Below are 18195 nucleotides of genomic sequence, written 5' to 3'. Positions count from 1 at the left end.
TACAATTTTATTTCCGCCATCATTGAAACACGTATATTTGTTCCAGCCATCATCGAGACTACGAATGTAAAACACACAACTGGCAAAAACTTGAGATACAAAACAAAAGACTTTGCTTTTGCGAAGCTCCATAAATATTTGCAACACCAATCGAATGTGACAAAACATGATTCACATTATAAGAACCTTTTTCAACAAAGTTCAAATCATCCAATAGATCCGAAAAGCTTTACATCATCGCAGTTGACAGGATTCGAACCTGTGCGGGCAGAACCCAATTGATTTCTAATCAATCGCCTTAACCACTCGGCCACAACTGCTTCTGTTCAGCATAATGTTTGAATGATCTGAAGTCGACAGCGTTATTTATCTAGTCTATAAGTATTAGGACAAGCTATGTTGAAACATTAAAGTTACAACGGTTTCGACATTTAAAGTTTCATTAAACCACTTTGTTTGAGCTATTTTGAAAACTCTGGATGTAAAACCAAGTAATCGCAAAAACTTTTGATATGAAATAAAAGACTTTGCTCTTGCGGAATTCTATGAATGAACGTAAAACCTAAATGTTGTGATTGTAGGTGCCTCACATTTTTTGGAAAATTTTCGTCAAGGCTCAAATCATTCATTGGAAGCCAAAAAACTTTGCACCATCGCGGCTGACAGGATTCGAACTTGTGCAGGCACAGCCCAAATGATTTCAAGTCAATCTCCTCAACCAACCGACCCCAACTGCTTAAATTGTAAATGAAGTTTGATCGTTCGGAAGTCGTCAACGTTATATATCTAGACAGTAAGTATTAGAACAAGTTATTCTCAAGCATTTACATATATAGAGGTTAAAACGGTTTTGCGATTTGAGGTTTTCAAATACAATTTCGTTTGCGCAGTCATTGAAACGATGAATGTAAAACCACCTTGTCGTAAAAACTGGAGATGCAACATGAAAGACTATGCTCACCGGAAGTTCCATGAATAATCGAAAACTTAACTGTTGTGATTGTATGCGCCTCTTTTGATCTGAACCGTGTTCAGCAAAGCTCAAATCATCTATTGGACGCAAAAAACTTTACATCGCCGCAGTTGAGAGGATTCGAACCTGTGCGGGCATAGCCCAATTGATTTCAAGTCAATCACCTTAACCACTCGACCACAACTGCTTACGTTTTAAATGAAGATTGATTGTTCTGAAATTGTCAACATTATATATTTAGACAGTTAGTATTAGAACAAGTTACTCTGAAACGTTTTAGTTACAACGGTTTCGAGATTTGAGCTTTCATCCTACAATTTTATTTCCGCCATCATTGAAACACGTATATTTGTTCCAGCCATCATCGAAACTACGAATGTAAAACACATTACTGGCAAAAACTTGAGATACAAAATAAAAGACTTTGCTTTTGTGAAGTTCCATAAATATTTGCAACACCAATCGAATGTGATAAAACAAGATTCACATTATAAGAACCTATTTCAGTAAAGTTCAAATCATCCAATAGATGCGAAAAGGTTTACATCATCACAGTTGACAGGATTCGAACCTGTGCGCGCAGAGCCCAATTGATTTCTAGTCAATCGCCTTAACCACTCGGCCACAACTGCTTCTGTTCAGCATAATGTTTGAATGATCTGAAGTCGACAGCATTATTTATCTAGTCCGTAAGTATTAGGACAAGTTATGTTGAAACATTAAAGTTACAACGGTTTCGAGATTTGAGCTTTCATCCTACAATTTTACTTCCGCCATCGTTGAAACACGTATATTTGTTCCAGCCATCATCGAAACTACGAATGTAAAACACACTAATGGCAAAAACTTGAGATACAAAATAAAAGACTTTGCTTTTGTGAAGTTCCATAAATATTTGCAACACCAATCGAATGTGACAAAACAAGATTCACATTATAAGAACCTATTTCAGTAAAGTTCAAACCATCCAATAGATGCGAAAAGCTTTACATCATCGCAGTTGAAAGGATTCGAACCTGTGCGGGCAGAGCCCAATTGATTTCTAGTCAATCGCCTTAACCACTCGGCCACAACTGCTTCTGTTCAGCATAATGTTTGAATGATCTGAAGTCGACAGCATTATTTATGTAGTCCGTAAGTATTAGAACAAGTTAGGTTGAAACATTAAAGTTACAACGGTTTCGAGAATTGAGCTTTCATCCTACAATTTTATTTCCGCCATCATTGAAACACGTATATTTGTTCCAGCCATCATCGAGACTACGAATGTAAAACACACAACTGGCAAAAACTTGAGATACAAAACAAAAGACTTTGCTTTTGCGAAGCTCCATAAATATTTGCAACACCAATCGAATGTGACAAAACATGATTCACATTATAAGAACCTTTTTCAACAAAGTTCAAATCATCCAATAGATCCGAAAAGCTTTACATCATCGCAGTTGACAGGATTCGAACCTGTGCGGGCAGAACCCAATTGATTTCTAATCAATCGCCTTAACCACTCGGCCACAACTGCTTCTGTTCAGCATAATGTTTGAATGATCTGAAGTCGACAGCGTTATTTATCTAGTCTATAAGTATTAGGACAAGCTATGTTGAAACATTAAAGTTACAACGGTTTCGACATTTAAAGTTTCATTAAACCACTTTGTTTGAGCTATTTTGAAAACTCTGGATGTAAAACCAAGTAATCGCAAAAACTTTTGATATGAAATAAAAGACTTTGCTCTTGCGGAATTCTATGAATGAACGTAAAACCTAAATGTTGTGATTGTAGGTGCCTCACATTTTTTGGAAAATTTTCGTCAAGGCTCAAATCATTCATTGGAAGCCAAAAAACTTTGCACCATCGCGGCTGACAGGATTCGAACTTGTGCAGGCACAGCCCAAATGATTTCAAGTCAATCTCCTCAACCAACCGACCCCAACTGCTTAAATTGTAAATGAAGTTTGATCGTTCGGAAGTCGTCAACGTTATATATCTAGACAGTAAGTATTAGAACAAGTTATTCTCAAGCATTTACATATATAGAGGTTAAAACGGTTTTGCGATTTGAGGTTTTCAAATACAATTTCGTTTGCGCAGTCATTGAAACGATGAATGTAAAACCACCTTGTCGTAAAAACTGGAGATGCAACATGAAAGACTATGCTCACCGGAAGTTCCATGAATAATCGAAAACTTAACTGTTGTGATTGTATGCGCCTCTTCTGATCTGAACCGTGTTCAGCAAAGCGCAAATCATCTATTGGACGCAAAAAACTTTATATCACCGCAGTTGACAGGATTCGAACCTGTGCGGGCATAGCCCAATTGATTTCAAGTCGATCGCCTTAACCACTCGGCCACAACTGCTTGCGTTTTAAATAAAGATTGATTGTTCCGAAATTGTCAACATTATATATTTAGACAGTTAGTATTAGAACAAGTTATTTTAAAACGTTTAAATTACAACGGTTTCGAGATTTGAGCTTTCATCCTACAATTTTATTTCCGCCATCATTGAAACACGCATATTTGTTCCAGCCATCATCGAAACTACGAATGTAAAACACACTACTGGCAAAAACTTGAGATAGAAAATAAAAGACTTTGCTTTCGTGAAGTTCCATAAATATTTGCAACACCAATCGAATGTGACAAAACGTGATTCACATTATAAGAACCTATTTCAGCAAAGTTCAAACCATCCATTAGATGCAAAAAGCTTTACATCATCGCAGTTGATAGGATTCAAACCTGTGCGGGCAGAGCACAAATGTTTTCGAGTCAATCGCCTTAACCACTCGGCCACAACTGCTTCTGTTCAGCATAATGTTTGAATGATCTGAAGTCGACAGCGTTATTTATCTAGCCCGTAAGTATTAGAACAAGCTATGTTGAAACATTAAAGTTAAAACGGTTTCGACATTTAATGTTTCATTAAACGACTTTGTTTTAGCTATTATGAAAACTCTGGATGTAAAACCAAGTAATCGCAAAAACTTTTGATATGAAATAAAAGACTTTGCTCTTGCGGAATTCTATGAATGAACGTAAAACCTAAATGTTGCGATTGTAGGTGCCTCACAATTTTTGGAAAATTTTTGTCAAGGCTAGAATCATTCATTGGAAGCCAAAAAACTTTGCACCATCGCAGCTGACAGGATTCGAACCTGTGCGGGCATAGCCCAATTGATTTCAAGTCAGTCGCCTCAACCACTCGACCACAACTGCATAAATTGTAAATGAAGTTTGATCGTTCTGAAGTCGTCAGCGTTATATATCTAGACAGTAAGTATTAGAACAAGTTAATCTAAAGCATTTAAGTTACAACGGTTTCGAGATTTGAGCTTTCATCATACAATTTTATTTCCGCCATCATTGAAACACGTATATTTGTTCCAGCCATCATCGAAACTACAAATGTAAAACACGCTACTGGCAAAAACTTGAGATACAAAATAAAAGACTTTGCTTTTGTGAAGTTCCATAAATTTTTGCAACACCAATCGAATGTGACAAAACCTGATTCACATTATAGGAACCTATTTCAGCAAAGTTCCAATCATCCATTAGATGCGAAAAGCTTTACATCATCGCAATTGACAGGATTCGAACCTGTGCGGGCACAGCCCAATTGATTTCAAGTCAGTCGCCTCAACCACTCGACCACAACTGCATAAATTGTAAATGAAGTTTGATCGTTCTGAAGTCGTCAGCGTTATATATCTAGACAGTAAGTATTAGAACAAGTTAATCTAAAGCATTTAAGTTACAACGGTTTCAAGATTTAAGCTTTCATCCTACAATTTTATTTCCGCCATCATTGAAACACGTATATTTGTTCCAGCCATCATCAAAACTACGAATGTAAAACACACTACTGGCAAAAACTTGAGATACAAAATAAAAGACTTTGCTTTAGTGAAGTTCCATAAATATTTGCAACACCAATCGAATGTGACAAAACGTGATTCACATTATAAGAACCTATTTCAGCAAAGTTCAAATCATCCAATAGATGCGACAAGCTTCACATCATCGCAGTTGACAGGATTCGAACCTGTGCAGGCAAAGCCCAATTGATTTTTAGTCAATCGCCTTAACCACTCGGCCACAACTGCTTACATTTTTAATGAAGATTGATTGTTCCGAAGTCGTCAACGTGATATATCTAGACAGTAAGTCTTAGAACAAGTTATTCTGAAGCATTCAAGTTACAACGGTTTCGAGATTTGAGCTTTCATCATAAAACTTTATTTCCGCTATCATTGAAACACGTATATTTGTTCCAGCCATCATCGGAACTAGGAATGTAAAACACACTACTGGCACAAACTTGAGATGCAAAGTAAAAGACTTTGCTCTTGTGAAGTTCCATAAATAATTGCAAAACAAAACTAATGTGACAAAACATGCTTCAGATTATAAGAACCTATTTCACCAAAGTTCAAATCATCCATTAGATGCGAAAAACTTTACATCATCACAGTTGACAGGATTCGATCCTGTGCGGGCAGAGCCCTATTGATTTCTAATCAATCGCCTTAACCACTCGGCCACAACTGCTTCTGTTCAGCATAATGTTTGAATGATCTGAAGTCGACAGCGTTATTTATATAGCCCGTAAGTATTAGGAGAAGCTATGTTGAAACATTAAAGTTACAACGGTTTCGACATCCAAGGTTTCATTAAACATTTTTGTTTCAGCTATTATGAAAACTCCGGATGTAAAACCAAGTGATCGCAAAAACATTTGATGTGAAATAAAACACTTTGCTCTTGCGGAATTCTATGAATGATCGTAAAACCTAAATGTTGTGACTGCTCGTGCCTCACATTTTTTGAAAAATTTCAGAGGCTCAAATCGTTCATTGGAAGCCAAATAACTTTGCATCAACGCAGTTGACAGGATTCGAACCTGTGCGGGCATAGCCCAATTGATTTCAAGTCAATCGTCTCAACCAATCGACCACAACTGCTTAAAATGTAAATGAAGTTTGATCGTTCGGAAGTCGTCAACGTTATATATCTCGACAGTAAGTATTAGAACAAGTTAATCTGAAGCATTTAAGTTACAACGGTTTCGAGATTTGAGCTTTCATCATACAATTTTATTTCCGCCATCATTGAAACACGTATATTTGTTCCAGACATCGAAACTACGAATGTAAAACACACTACTGGCAAAAACTTGAAATGCAAAATAAAAGACTTTGCTTTTGTGAAGTTCGATAAATAATTGCAAAACCAAACTAATGTGACAAAACATGCCTCACATTATAAGAACCTATTTCAGCAATGTTTCAATCATCCATTAGATGCGAAAAACTTTATATCATCGCAATTGACAGGATCCGAAACTGTGCGGGCAGAGCCCAATTGATTTCTAGTCAATCGCCTCAACCAATCGACCACAACTGCTTAAATTGTAAATGAAGTTTGATCATTCTGAAGTCGTCAGCGTTATATATCTAGACAGTAAATATTAGAACAATTTAATCTGAAGCATTTAAGTTACAACGGTTTCGAGATTCGAGCTTTCATCATACAATTTTATTTCCGCCATCATTGAAACACATATATTTGTTCCAACCACCATCGAAACTACGAATGCAAAACACACTACTGGCAAAAACTTGAAATGCAAAATAAAAGACTTTGCTTTTGTGAAGTTCGATAAATAATTGCAAAACCAAACTAATGTGACAAAACATGCCTCACATTATAAGAACCTATTTCAGCAATGTTTCAATCATCCATTAGATGCGAAAAACTTTATATCATCGCAATTGACAGGATCCGAAACTGTGCGGGCAGAGCCCAATTGATTTCTAGTCAATCGCCTTAACCACTCGGCCACAACTGCTTCTGTTCAGCATAATGTTTGAATGATCTAAAGTCGACAGCGTTATTTATCTAGCCCGTAAGTATTAGAACAAGCTATGTTGAAACATTAAAGTTACAACGGTTTCGACATTTAATGTTTCATTAAGCGACTTTGTTTTACTCATTTTGCAAACTCTGGATGTAAAACCAAGTAATCGCAAAAACTTTTGATATGAAATAAAAGACTTTGCTCTTGCGGAATTCTATGAATGATCGTTAAACCTAAATGTTGTGACTGTGTGTGCCTTACACTTTTTGGAAAATTTTCGTCAAGGCTCAAATCATTCATTAGAAGCCAAAAAACTTTGCATCATCGCAGTTGACAGGATTCGAACCTGTTTGGGCACAGCCCAATTGATTTCAAGTCAATCGCCTCAACCAATCGACCCCAACTGCTTAAATTGTAAATGAAGTTTGATCGTTCGGAAGTAGTCAAAGTTATATATCTAGACAGCAAGTATTAGAACAAGTTATTCTGAGGCATTTACACATAGATATAGTAAACCCTAGATATGCGAATAATCAAAACAAGTGAGGCCTATAATTAGCATGACGCAACGTCATGGTGATGTGCAACGCGAATCAGCTGATCTATTAACTCCTATTGACTTAGCACTAAAAACTGCTCAATTTTTCCATATTTTGTGCATCTGAGACTGTATATTTTATTGATAATATATAAAACTTATATACAGTAATACTTCAACTTACGAGTGCCCTAACGTACGAGAAACTTAAGGTACGAGCCAGCTTTTAAACAAGTTTTAGCACTAACATACGAGCCATGTTTGAGATACGAGCACATGAGTCAGTTGCCAAGTATTTCGGAGGTGTTTTATGAGAACAGCATCACTCGGTATTTTTCAACTGCTCAGATTTTTTGTGCGCGATTTTCAGTGCAGAATTATGTGAATTAAAAGTACCGCGCGTCGACCAAAAGTTTGCCAGTACAAGGATAGATAATGCAAAGAAAAGCGAATGACAACAATTGATATTAAATAGAAAATTCTTGAAAAATATGCAAAATATGTATGCGTGATTGAGCTAGCTCAGCAATATGACAGAAATACATCCACAATTATCAAACACAAGGATTATATTCAAGGCATTTAGTGTGCAAAAGGATTAACCATAGTTTCTAAACGACGCAGCGATCGTCACGACCACTGATAGAGAGACTGCTCAGGCTTCGGATAAAAGACAAACAATTGGCCGGTGACTGCGTAACTGAAACGATGCTACGTAAAAAGGCTGGTGCTGTCTATCAAGACTATAAAAATAGACATTCGGACAAGTTGGCTAGTGGTCATGCATTAACTCTTGGTGACGACACCTGTGTTCGTCCTGATCGCAACATGTTGAAAGGGCGACAAAGGCAAACGTCCTCAGATAGGTTTCTCTTAAAACGGCCGGCTGGTCGTGCGAGCGAAACAAAAGAAAAATTAGCTAACCAGCGAGAAACTTAAAACTATGAACGCTGAAGAAATTTTAATTACGTTAAGTTAAAGATTAATGTTTGCTTTTATGTTAGCTTTTAAGTTTGTCTTTTAAGACTTGGATAAAATCCAAATTTATCAAAGTAAACTGTTGTAATGAAGGATAACTTATCTCTCCCTCTCTGGCAAATGCTAGCGTTAGCTGCTATTGTATGTATTTAATTTTACATTTTAATTAATCACATTTCCTTGCATTATTTTTTATTTGTTGCTCTTTGAAAGCGTGTGGTAAGTTAGGACAATAACCAACATGTTCTTTCTGTTACAATATATTGTTTTGAGTGTTTTATTTGCATTTTTAGAGTATGGAAACCAATCAATATATATTTAATCGTTCTATATATAAATAAATTGCACCAACATGCGAGTAAATTGACATACGAGCTCAGTCTTTTAATGCATTAAGCTCGTAAGTCGAAGTATGACTGTAATGACTTTGGATGAGAAAGGCAAGAATCTTACACACACGGTTATGAATAATACCAATGATTTAGAAGCTTCTATATCATTGATAATACAAAGAGTGACCAAATAGAAATTAAACTAATAACAAACTGATGAATCAAACGAGATTTAGAAGCAGTTACGCTGAACCACTGTATTAAACACCCATTAGACATGACTGAAAATAATTAGACAAGATAGTTTTTGTCTAAGGTTGGTTGAACTAGATTCCTGCTTTGAAGCGGCATAGTGTATTCTGATTTTAGTATAGCAATTTTCTATAGTTTTGAGTAGACTGTTGGCATGCACTGTACATGTAAAACCTTGATTGAGGTTATGTAATAAGACATATATGTTATTGTCTCTGATGTTACTTGTTTAAAAGCTCTCTGTGCAATACCATAGCTCTCCATGTGTGAACGTAAGCACTTTTCTGCAGCAATACATATTCGGCCTACCAATGGGGTCACCAATTCTCCTGTTTTTAACTGAGATTAGGGTTATGTCATCACTACTGCTACTTCCCACTACTTCTACATCGGTCAAGAACTTGATACACTCATCACATTTGAGTTAGAAAAAATCCTCATCACCGAACTCCTCATTTTCACTTTCCTCAGCTTTTGTCTTTTCTTTCTTTTCTTTCTAGCCAGAGAATGTAGCAGGAGTTGGCCAGTTTTTTCAGCCCTGCTCACATCAAGATCAGTACAGTTAGCATTGGGACGGTGTGATATCTGCTTTTATGAGCAGTGCTCGAAGTGCAGATCTAAAGCACTGCACATCCGGGTAATTGTTCTAGCCACCCTTAGATCGTATTGTGGAAAACAGAATCTCAATGTGATCCTAGTTGATCTTAAAGGTTAGGAAGTAGTTGATGTAAGGGTAGTTGCTGAAAAGATATTGAGCAATGCCATGTACAGATTTGGCTGCTGACTCAAAACCGATGACGAAATGATGATGATTTTCCTATTATTTTCCACTAGCATTTTTCAGCTTGGTGTCTTTAATCGGCATAGATAGCTTATGATATTGTTGAGAACTTCTTGTTTTGAGTTGAAGTTCTGTCTTGTTATGGACCATTGAGAAAATACCTGGGGTGTTGTGGTCTCTTCTGATGACATTTCACTAAGAATTTGGTCTTTTTGTTACGTTTATGACTTAAAAAACTAGCATGCCAAGCGTGCTTCCACTACTGAACTTATTGCTCAATTGAAGGCTTTGATGCTGTGATGCACATCACTACGACGTAAGGTCGTGAAAACAACAGCCAATTATAGGCCTCACTTTTGCTTCATTGTAATGATAGCTATTCACCAATCTAGGGTTTACTATATCTATGCATTTACATATATAAAGGTTAAAACAGGTTCGAGATTTGAGGTGACATACAATTTCGTTTGCGCCATAATTGAAACGATGAATGTAAAACCACCTTGTCGCAAAAACTTGAGATGCAAAATGAAAGACCATGCTCACCGGATGCTCCATGAATAATCGAAAACCAAACTGTTGTTATTGTATGCGCCTCTTATTATCCGAACAGGGTTCAGAAAAGCTCAAATCATCTATTGGACACAAAAAACTTTACATCATCGCAGTTGACAGGATTCGAACTTGTGCGGGCATAGCCCAATTGATTTCAAGTCAATCGCCTCAACCAATCGACCACAACCGCTTAAATTGTAATTGAAGTTTGATCGTTCTAAAGTCACCAGCGTTATATATCTAGACAGTAAGTATTAGAACAAGTTAATCTAAAGCATTTAAGTTACAACGGTTTCGAGATTTGAGCTTTCATCATACAATTTTATTTCCGCCATCATTGAAACACGTATATTTGTTCCAGCCATCATCGAAACTACAAATGTAAAACACGCTACTGGCAAAAACTTGAGATACAAAATAAAAGACTTTGCTTTTGTGAAGTTCCATAAATTTTTGCAACACCAATCGAATGTGACAAAACCTGATTCACATTATAGGAACCTATTTCAGCAAAGTTCCAATCATCCATTAGATGCGAAAAGCTTTACATCATCGCAATTGACAGGATTCGAACCTGTGCGGGCACAGCCCAATTGATTTCAAGTCAGTCGCCTCAACCACTCGACCACAACTGCATAAATTGTAAATGAAGTTTGATCGTTCTGAAGTCGTCAGCGTTATATATCTAGACAGTAAGTATTAGAACAAGTTAATCTAAAGCATTTAAGTTACAACGGTTTCAAGATTTAAGCTTTCATCCTACAATTTTATTTCCGCCATCATTGAAACACGTATATTTGTTCCAGCCATCATCAAAACTACGAATGTAAAACACACTACTGGCAAAAACTTGAGATACAAAATAAAAGACTTTGCTTTAGTGAAGTTCCATAAATATTTGCAACACCAATCGAATGTGACAAAACGTGATTCACATTATAAGAACCTATTTCAGCAAAGTTCAAATCATCCAATAGATGCGACAAGCTTCACATCATCGCAGTTGACAGGATTCGAACCTGTGCAGGCAAAGCCCAATTGATTTTTAGTCAATCGCCTTAACCACTCGGCCACAACTGCTTACATTTTTAATGAAGATTGATTGTTCCGAAGTCGTCAACGTGATATATCTAGACAGTAAGTCTTAGAACAAGTTATTCTGAAGCATTCAAGTTACAACGGTTTCGAGATTTGAGCTTTCATCATAAAACTTTATTTCCGCTATCATTGAAACACGTATATTTGTTCCAGCCATCATCGGAACTAGGAATGTAAAACACACTACTGGCACAAACTTGAGATGCAAAGTAAAAGACTTTGCTCTTGTGAAGTTCCATAAATAATTGCAAAACAAAACTAATGTGACAAAACATGCTTCAGATTATAAGAACCTATTTCACCAAAGTTCAAATCATCCATTAGATGCGAAAAACTTTACATCATCACAGTTGACAGGATTCGATCCTGTGCGGGCAGAGCCCTATTGATTTCTAATCAATCGCCTTAACCACTCGGCCACAACTGCTTCTGTTCAGCATAATGTTTGAATGATCTGAAGTCGACAGCGTTATTTATATAGCCCGTAAGTATTAGGAGAAGCTATGTTGAAACATTAAAGTTACAACGGTTTCGACATCCAAGGTTTCATTAAACATTTTTGTTTCAGCTATTATGAAAACTCCGGATGTAAAACCAAGTGATCGCAAAAACTTTTGATGTGAAATAAAACACTTTGCTCTTGCGGAATTCTATGAATGATCGTAAAACCTAAATGTTGTGACTGCTCGTGCCTCACATTTTTTGAAAAATTTCAGAGGCTCAAATCGTTCATTGGAAGCCAAATAACTTTGCATCAACGCAGTTGACAGGATTCGAACCTGTGCGGGCATAGCCCAATTGATTTCAAGTCAATCGTCTCAACCAATCGACCACAACTGCTTAAAATGTAAATGAAGTTTGATCGTTCGGAAGTCGTCAACGTTATATATCTCGACAGTAAGTATTAGAACAAGTTAATCTGAAGCATTTAAGTTACAACGGTTTCGAGATTTGAGCTTTCATCATACAATTTTATTTCCGCCATCATTGAAACACGTATATTTGTTCCAGACATCGAAACTACGAATGTAAAACACACTACTGGCAAAAACTTGAAATGCAAAATAAAAGACTTTGCTTTTGTGAAGTTCGATAAATAATTGCAAAACCAAACTAATGTGACAAAACATGCCTCACATTATAAGAACCTATTTCAGCAATGTTTCAATCATCCATTAGATGCGAAAAACTTTATATCATCGCAATTGACAGGATCCGAAACTGTGCGGGCAGAGCCCAATTGATTTCTAGTCAATCGCCTCAACCAATCGACCACAACTGCTTAAATTGTAAATGAAGTTTGATCATTCTGAAGTCGTCAGCGTTATATATCTAGACAGTAAATATTAGAACAATTTAATCTGAAGCATTTAAGTTACAACGGTTTCGAGATTCGAGCTTTCATCATACAATTTTATTTCCGCCATCATTGAAACACATATATTTGTTCCAACCACCATCGAAACTACGAATGCAAAACACACTACTGGCAAAAACTTGAAATGCAAAATAAAAGACTTTGCTTTTGTGAAGTTCGATAAATAATTGCAAAACCAAACTAATGTGACAAAACATGCCTCACATTATAAGAACCTATTTCAGCAATGTTTCAATCATCCATTAGATGCGAAAAACTTTATATCATCGCAATTGACAGGATCCGAAACTGTGCGGGCAGAGCCCAATTGATTTCTAGTCAATCGCCTTAACCACTCGGCCACAACTGCTTCTGTTCAGCATAATGTTTGAATGATCTAAAGTCGACAGCGTTATTTATCTAGCCCGTAAGTATTAGAACAAGCTATGTTGAAACATTAAAGTTACAACGGTTTCGACATTTAATGTTTCATTAAGCGACTTTGTTTTACTCATTTTGCAAACTCTGGATGTAAAACCAAGTAATCGCAAAAACTTTTGATATGAAATAAAAGACTTTGCTCTTGCGGAATTCTATGAATGATCGTTAAACCTAAATGTTGTGACTGTGTGTGCCTTACACTTTTTGGAAAATTTTCGTCAAGGCTCAAATCATTCATTAGAAGCCAAAAAACTTTGCATCATCGCAGTTGACAGGATTCGAACCTGTTTGGGCACAGCCCAATTGATTTCAAGTCAATCGCCTCAACCAATCGACCCCAACTGCTTAAATTGTAAATGAAGTTTGATCGTTCGGAAGTAGTCAAAGTTATATATCTAGACAGCAAGTATTAGAACAAGTTATTCTGAGGCATTTACACATAGATATAGTAAACCCTAGATATGCGAATAATCAAAACAAGTGAGGCCTATAATTAGCATGACGCAACGTCATGGTGATGTGCAACGCGAATCAGCTGATCTATTAACTCCTATTGACTTAGCACTAAAAACTGCTCAATTTTTCCATATTTTGTGCATCTGAGACTGTATATTTTATTGATAATATATAAAACTTATATACAGTAATACTTCAACTTACGAGTGCCCTAACGTACGAGAAACTTAAGGTACGAGCCAGCTTTTAAACAAGTTTTAGCACTAACATACGAGCCATGTTTGAGATACGAGCACATGAGTCAGTTGCCAAGTATTTCGGAGGTGTTTTATGAGAACAGCATCACTCGGTATTTTTCAACTGCTCAGATTTTTTGTGCGCGATTTTCAGTGCAGAATTATGTGAATTAAAAGTACCGCGCGTCGACCAAAAGTTTGCCAGTACAAGGATAGATAATGCAAAGAAAAGCGAATGACAACAATTGATATTAAATAGAAAATTCTTGAAAAATATGCAAAATATGTATGCGTGATTGAGCTAGCTCAGCAATATGACAGAAATACATCCACAATTATCAAACACAAGGATTATATTCAAGGCATTTAGTGTGCAAAAGGATTAACCATAGTTTCTAAACGACGCAGCGATCGTCACGACCACTGATAGAGAGACTGCTCAGGCTTCGGATAAAAGACAAACAATTGGCCGGTGACTGCGTAACTGAAACGATGCTACGTAAAAAGGCTGGTGCTGTCTATCAAGACTATAAAAATAGACATTCGGACAAGTTGGCTAGTGGTCATGCATTAACTCTTGGTGACGACACCTGTGTTCGTCCTGATCGCAACATGTTGAAAGGGCGACAAAGGCAAACGTCCTCAGATAGGTTTCTCTTAAAACGGCCGGCTGGTCGTGCGAGCGAAACAAAAGAAAAATTAGCTAACCAGCGAGAAACTTAAAACTATGAACGCTGAAGAAATTTTAATTACGTTAAGTTAAAGATTAATGTTTGCTTTTATGTTAGCTTTTAAGTTTGTCTTTTAAGACTTGGATAAAATCCAAATTTATCAAAGTAAACTGTTGTAATGAAGGATAACTTATCTCTCCCTCTCTGGCAAATGCTAGCGTTAGCTGCTATTGTATGTATTTAATTTTACATTTTAATTAATCACATTTCCTTGCATTATTTTTTATTTGTTGCTCTTTGAAAGCGTGTGGTAAGTTAGGACAATAACCAACATGTTCTTTCTGTTACAATATATTGTTTTGAGTGTTTTATTTGCATTTTTAGAGTATGGAAACCAATCAATATATATTTAATCGTTCTATATATAAATAAATTGCACCAACATGCGAGTAAATTGACATACGAGCTCAGTCTTTTAATGCATTAAGCTCGTAAGTCGAAGTATGACTGTAATGACTTTGGATGAGAAAGGCAAGAATCTTACACACACGGTTATGAATAATACCAATGATTTAGAAGCTTCTATATCATTGATAATACAAAGAGTGACCAAATAGAAATTAAACTAATAACAAACTGATGAATCAAACGAGATTTAGAAGCAGTTACGCTGAACCACTGTATTAAACACCCATTAGACATGACTGAAAATAATTAGACAAGATAGTTTTTGTCTAAGGTTGGTTGAACTAGATTCCTGCTTTGAAGCGGCATAGTGTATTCTGATTTTAGTATAGCAATTTTCTATAGTTTTGAGTAGACTGTTGGCATGCACTGTACATGTAAAACCTTGATTGAGGTTATGTAATAAGACATATATGTTATTGTCTCTGATGTTACTTGTTTAAAAGCTCTCTGTGCAATACCATAGCTCTCCATGTGTGAACGTAAGCACTTTTCTGCAGCAATACATATTCGGCCTACCAATGGGGTCACCAATTCTCCTGTTTTTAACTGAGATTAGGGTTATGTCATCACTACTGCTACTTCCCACTACTTCTACATCGGTCAAGAACTTGATACACTCATCACATTTGAGTTAGAAAAAATCCTCATCACCGAACTCCTCATTTTCACTTTCCTCAGCTTTTGTCTTTTCTTTCTTTTCTTTCTAGCCAGAGAATGTAGCAGGAGTTGGCCAGTTTTTTCAGCCCTGCTCACATCAAGATCAGTACAGTTAGCATTGGGACGGTGTGATATCTGCTTTTATGAGCAGTGCTCGAAGTGCAGATCTAAAGCACTGCACATCCGGGTAATTGTTCTAGCCACCCTTAGATCGTATTGTGGAAAACAGAATCTCAATGTGATCCTAGTTGATCTTAAAGGTTAGGAAGTAGTTGATGTAAGGGTAGTTGCTGAAAAGATATTGAGCAATGCCATGTACAGATTTGGCTGCTGACTCAAAACCGATGACGAAATGATGATGATTTTCCTATTATTTTCCACTAGCATTTTTCAGCTTGGTGTCTTTAATCGGCATAGATAGCTTATGATATTGTTGAGAACTTCTTGTTTTGAGTTGAAGTTCTGTCTTGTTATGGACCATTGAGAAAATACCTGGGGTGTTGTGGTCTCTTCTGATGACATTTCACTAAGAATTTGGTCTTTTTGTTACGTTTATGACTTAAAAAACTAGCATGCCAAGCGTGCTTCCACTACTGAACTTATTGCTCAATTGAAGGCTTTGATGCTGTGATGCACATCACTACGACGTAAGGTCGTGAAAACAACAGCCAATTATAGGCCTCACTTTTGCTTCATTGTAATGATAGCTATTCACCAATCTAGGGTTTACTATATCTATGCATTTACATATATAAAGGTTAAAACAGGTTCGAGATTTGAGGTGACATACAATTTCGTTTGCGCCATAATTGAAACGATGAATGTAAAACCACCTTGTCGCAAAAACTTGAGATGCAAAATGAAAGACCATGCTCACCGGATGCTCCATGAATAATCGAAAACCAAACTGTTGTTATTGTATGCGCCTCTTATTATCCGAACAGGGTTCAGAAAAGCTCAAATCATCTATTGGACACAAAAAACTTTACATCATCGCAGTTGACAGGATTCGAACTTGTGCGGGCATAGCCCAATTGATTTCAAGTCAATCGCCTCAACCAATCGACCACAACCGCTTAAATTGTAATTGAAGTTTGATCGTTCTAAAGTCACCAGCGTTATATATCTAGACAGTAAATATAAAACAAGTTATTCTGAAGCATTTACATATATAGAGGTTAAAACGGTTTCGAGATTTGAGGTTTCATTATACAATTTCGTTTGCGCCATCATTGAAACGATGAATGTAAAACCACCTTGTCGCAAAAACTGGAGATGCAAAATTGAAGACTTTGCTTTTGTGAAGCTCCCGAAATAATTGCAAAATCAAACTAATGTGACAAAACATGCCTCACATTATAAGAACCTATTTCAGCAAAGTTCAAATCACCCATTAGATGCGAAAAACTTTACATCATCGCAGTTGACAGGATTCGAACTTGAGCGGGCGGGGCCCAATTGATCCCTTAACCATTCGGCCACAACTGCTTCTTTTCAGCATAATGTTTGAATGATCTGAAATCGACAGCGTTAATTCTCTAGCCCGTAAGTATTAGGACAAGTTATGTTGAAACATTAAAGTTACAACGGTTTCGACATTTAAGGTTTCATTAAACAACTTTGTTTCAGCTATTATGAAAACTCCGGATGTAAAACCACGTACTCTCAAAAATTTTCGATATGAAATAAATGACTTTGCTCTCATGAAGTTCCATGACTAATCGTAAAACCTAAATGTTGTGACTGTATGTGCCTCACATTCTCCAAGCCAATTTCAACAAGGCTCAAATCAACCATCGGACGCCAAAAACTTTACAACGCCACAGATGACAGGATTCAAACAAAAAATTACTTGACTTTTGGGAGGATTTTATTCAGCAAAAGAGTTAATCAGATCAGTGAGCTAAAAGTTCCTTCCAACACATTGTGTTTACATATATGGATTAAAACAGCCAGTCCAGAGCGTGATTGAAAACATTTGGAATAGATTCTCGTAACAGTCAAACTAGAATTTGATTTAATTCTGTGGTCTGCCTTTCATTTAACCTCCAACGACTTGTAATTTACTCTAAAGAAATCAACTAAATTGTTTTTTTTGCAAATCTGAAATGCATAAATTCTAATATATTCTAATATTAATTCACATTTATTGTGTGATAAATATGGTGTGTTATGTGTGATATTACTCATACTGATAATACTTTACCAATCTCCATAACCTAATAGTCAATGTATTAGTGTTTTCACATGTTTCCATGCATCATATTCATAGTAGTTCTGTTGTACATTTTGTTTCATTGTTCACACCCTAGTTAGCATTTTTTATTCTTATGTTGTAGAGAACATGGTGACGGGCTCCACTCTACCATCTTGAGTTACTTATTTAATTAACAGTGACTAACAAATTAACTTTCTTACACAACTATCAATAACAGCTCAACACTAAACAGCATAACATTACATGGTGTCAGTACTGGTCTGTGCTCAACCACACAGTCATAATGGAAAGATTAAGGAGACCTAAGGAGCTTTCCA

General features: G+C 36.4%; 19 non-coding genes across 19 annotated transcripts; all 19 read right to left on the bottom strand.

Moving 5' to 3' along the window:
- Nucleotides 1-238: 238 nt before the first annotated feature.
- On the bottom strand, nucleotides 239-320 carry Trnas-aga (transfer RNA serine (anticodon AGA)). Its single transcript has one exon. It is a non-coding gene; the product is annotated as a tRNA-Ser (tRNA).
- A 758-nt stretch (nucleotides 321-1078) lies between these two features.
- Nucleotides 1079-1160, bottom strand: Trnas-uga (transfer RNA serine (anticodon UGA)). Its single transcript has one exon. It is a non-coding gene; the product is annotated as a tRNA-Ser (tRNA).
- A 363-nt stretch (nucleotides 1161-1523) lies between these two features.
- On the bottom strand, nucleotides 1524-1605 carry Trnas-aga (transfer RNA serine (anticodon AGA)). Its single transcript has one exon. It is a non-coding gene; the product is annotated as a tRNA-Ser (tRNA).
- A 363-nt stretch (nucleotides 1606-1968) lies between these two features.
- On the bottom strand, nucleotides 1969-2050 carry Trnas-aga (transfer RNA serine (anticodon AGA)). The gene has a single exon. It is a non-coding gene; the product is annotated as a tRNA-Ser (tRNA).
- Nucleotides 2051-2413: 363 nt separating this feature from the next.
- On the bottom strand, nucleotides 2414-2495 carry Trnas-aga (transfer RNA serine (anticodon AGA)). Its single transcript has one exon. It is a non-coding gene; the product is annotated as a tRNA-Ser (tRNA).
- Nucleotides 2496-3253: 758 nt separating this feature from the next.
- On the bottom strand, nucleotides 3254-3335 carry Trnas-uga (transfer RNA serine (anticodon UGA)). Its single transcript has one exon. It is a non-coding gene; the product is annotated as a tRNA-Ser (tRNA).
- A 779-nt stretch (nucleotides 3336-4114) lies between these two features.
- On the bottom strand, nucleotides 4115-4196 carry Trnas-uga (transfer RNA serine (anticodon UGA)). The gene has a single exon. It is a non-coding gene; the product is annotated as a tRNA-Ser (tRNA).
- Nucleotides 4197-4559: 363 nt separating this feature from the next.
- Trnas-uga (transfer RNA serine (anticodon UGA)) lies at nucleotides 4560-4641 on the bottom strand. The gene has a single exon. It is a non-coding gene; the product is annotated as a tRNA-Ser (tRNA).
- A 363-nt stretch (nucleotides 4642-5004) lies between these two features.
- On the bottom strand, nucleotides 5005-5086 carry Trnaf-aaa (transfer RNA phenylalanine (anticodon AAA)). Its single transcript has one exon. It is a non-coding gene; the product is annotated as a tRNA-Phe (tRNA).
- A 363-nt stretch (nucleotides 5087-5449) lies between these two features.
- Trnas-aga (transfer RNA serine (anticodon AGA)) lies at nucleotides 5450-5531 on the bottom strand. The gene has a single exon. It is a non-coding gene; the product is annotated as a tRNA-Ser (tRNA).
- A 331-nt stretch (nucleotides 5532-5862) lies between these two features.
- Nucleotides 5863-5944, bottom strand: Trnas-uga (transfer RNA serine (anticodon UGA)). Its single transcript has one exon. It is a non-coding gene; the product is annotated as a tRNA-Ser (tRNA).
- Nucleotides 5945-6749: 805 nt separating this feature from the next.
- On the bottom strand, nucleotides 6750-6831 carry Trnas-aga (transfer RNA serine (anticodon AGA)). Its single transcript has one exon. It is a non-coding gene; the product is annotated as a tRNA-Ser (tRNA).
- A 3553-nt stretch (nucleotides 6832-10384) lies between these two features.
- On the bottom strand, nucleotides 10385-10466 carry Trnas-uga (transfer RNA serine (anticodon UGA)). Its single transcript has one exon. It is a non-coding gene; the product is annotated as a tRNA-Ser (tRNA).
- A 363-nt stretch (nucleotides 10467-10829) lies between these two features.
- On the bottom strand, nucleotides 10830-10911 carry Trnas-uga (transfer RNA serine (anticodon UGA)). Its single transcript has one exon. It is a non-coding gene; the product is annotated as a tRNA-Ser (tRNA).
- A 363-nt stretch (nucleotides 10912-11274) lies between these two features.
- Nucleotides 11275-11356, bottom strand: Trnaf-aaa (transfer RNA phenylalanine (anticodon AAA)). Its single transcript has one exon. It is a non-coding gene; the product is annotated as a tRNA-Phe (tRNA).
- A 363-nt stretch (nucleotides 11357-11719) lies between these two features.
- Trnas-aga (transfer RNA serine (anticodon AGA)) lies at nucleotides 11720-11801 on the bottom strand. Its single transcript has one exon. It is a non-coding gene; the product is annotated as a tRNA-Ser (tRNA).
- Nucleotides 11802-12132: 331 nt separating this feature from the next.
- On the bottom strand, nucleotides 12133-12214 carry Trnas-uga (transfer RNA serine (anticodon UGA)). Its single transcript has one exon. It is a non-coding gene; the product is annotated as a tRNA-Ser (tRNA).
- Nucleotides 12215-13019: 805 nt separating this feature from the next.
- Trnas-aga (transfer RNA serine (anticodon AGA)) lies at nucleotides 13020-13101 on the bottom strand. The gene has a single exon. It is a non-coding gene; the product is annotated as a tRNA-Ser (tRNA).
- A 3553-nt stretch (nucleotides 13102-16654) lies between these two features.
- Trnas-uga (transfer RNA serine (anticodon UGA)) lies at nucleotides 16655-16736 on the bottom strand. Its single transcript has one exon. It is a non-coding gene; the product is annotated as a tRNA-Ser (tRNA).
- Nucleotides 16737-18195: the final 1459 nt, after the last annotated feature.

This window comes from Watersipora subatra, chromosome 1, assembly GCF_963576615.1.
Source record: "Watersipora subatra chromosome 1, tzWatSuba1.1, whole genome shotgun sequence".
NCBI lineage: Eukaryota > Metazoa > Bryozoa > Gymnolaemata > Cheilostomatida > Watersiporidae > Watersipora > Watersipora subatra.
Note: the sequence above shows the minus strand (reverse complement) of the source record. Positions and strands in the feature narration are given on the sequence as shown.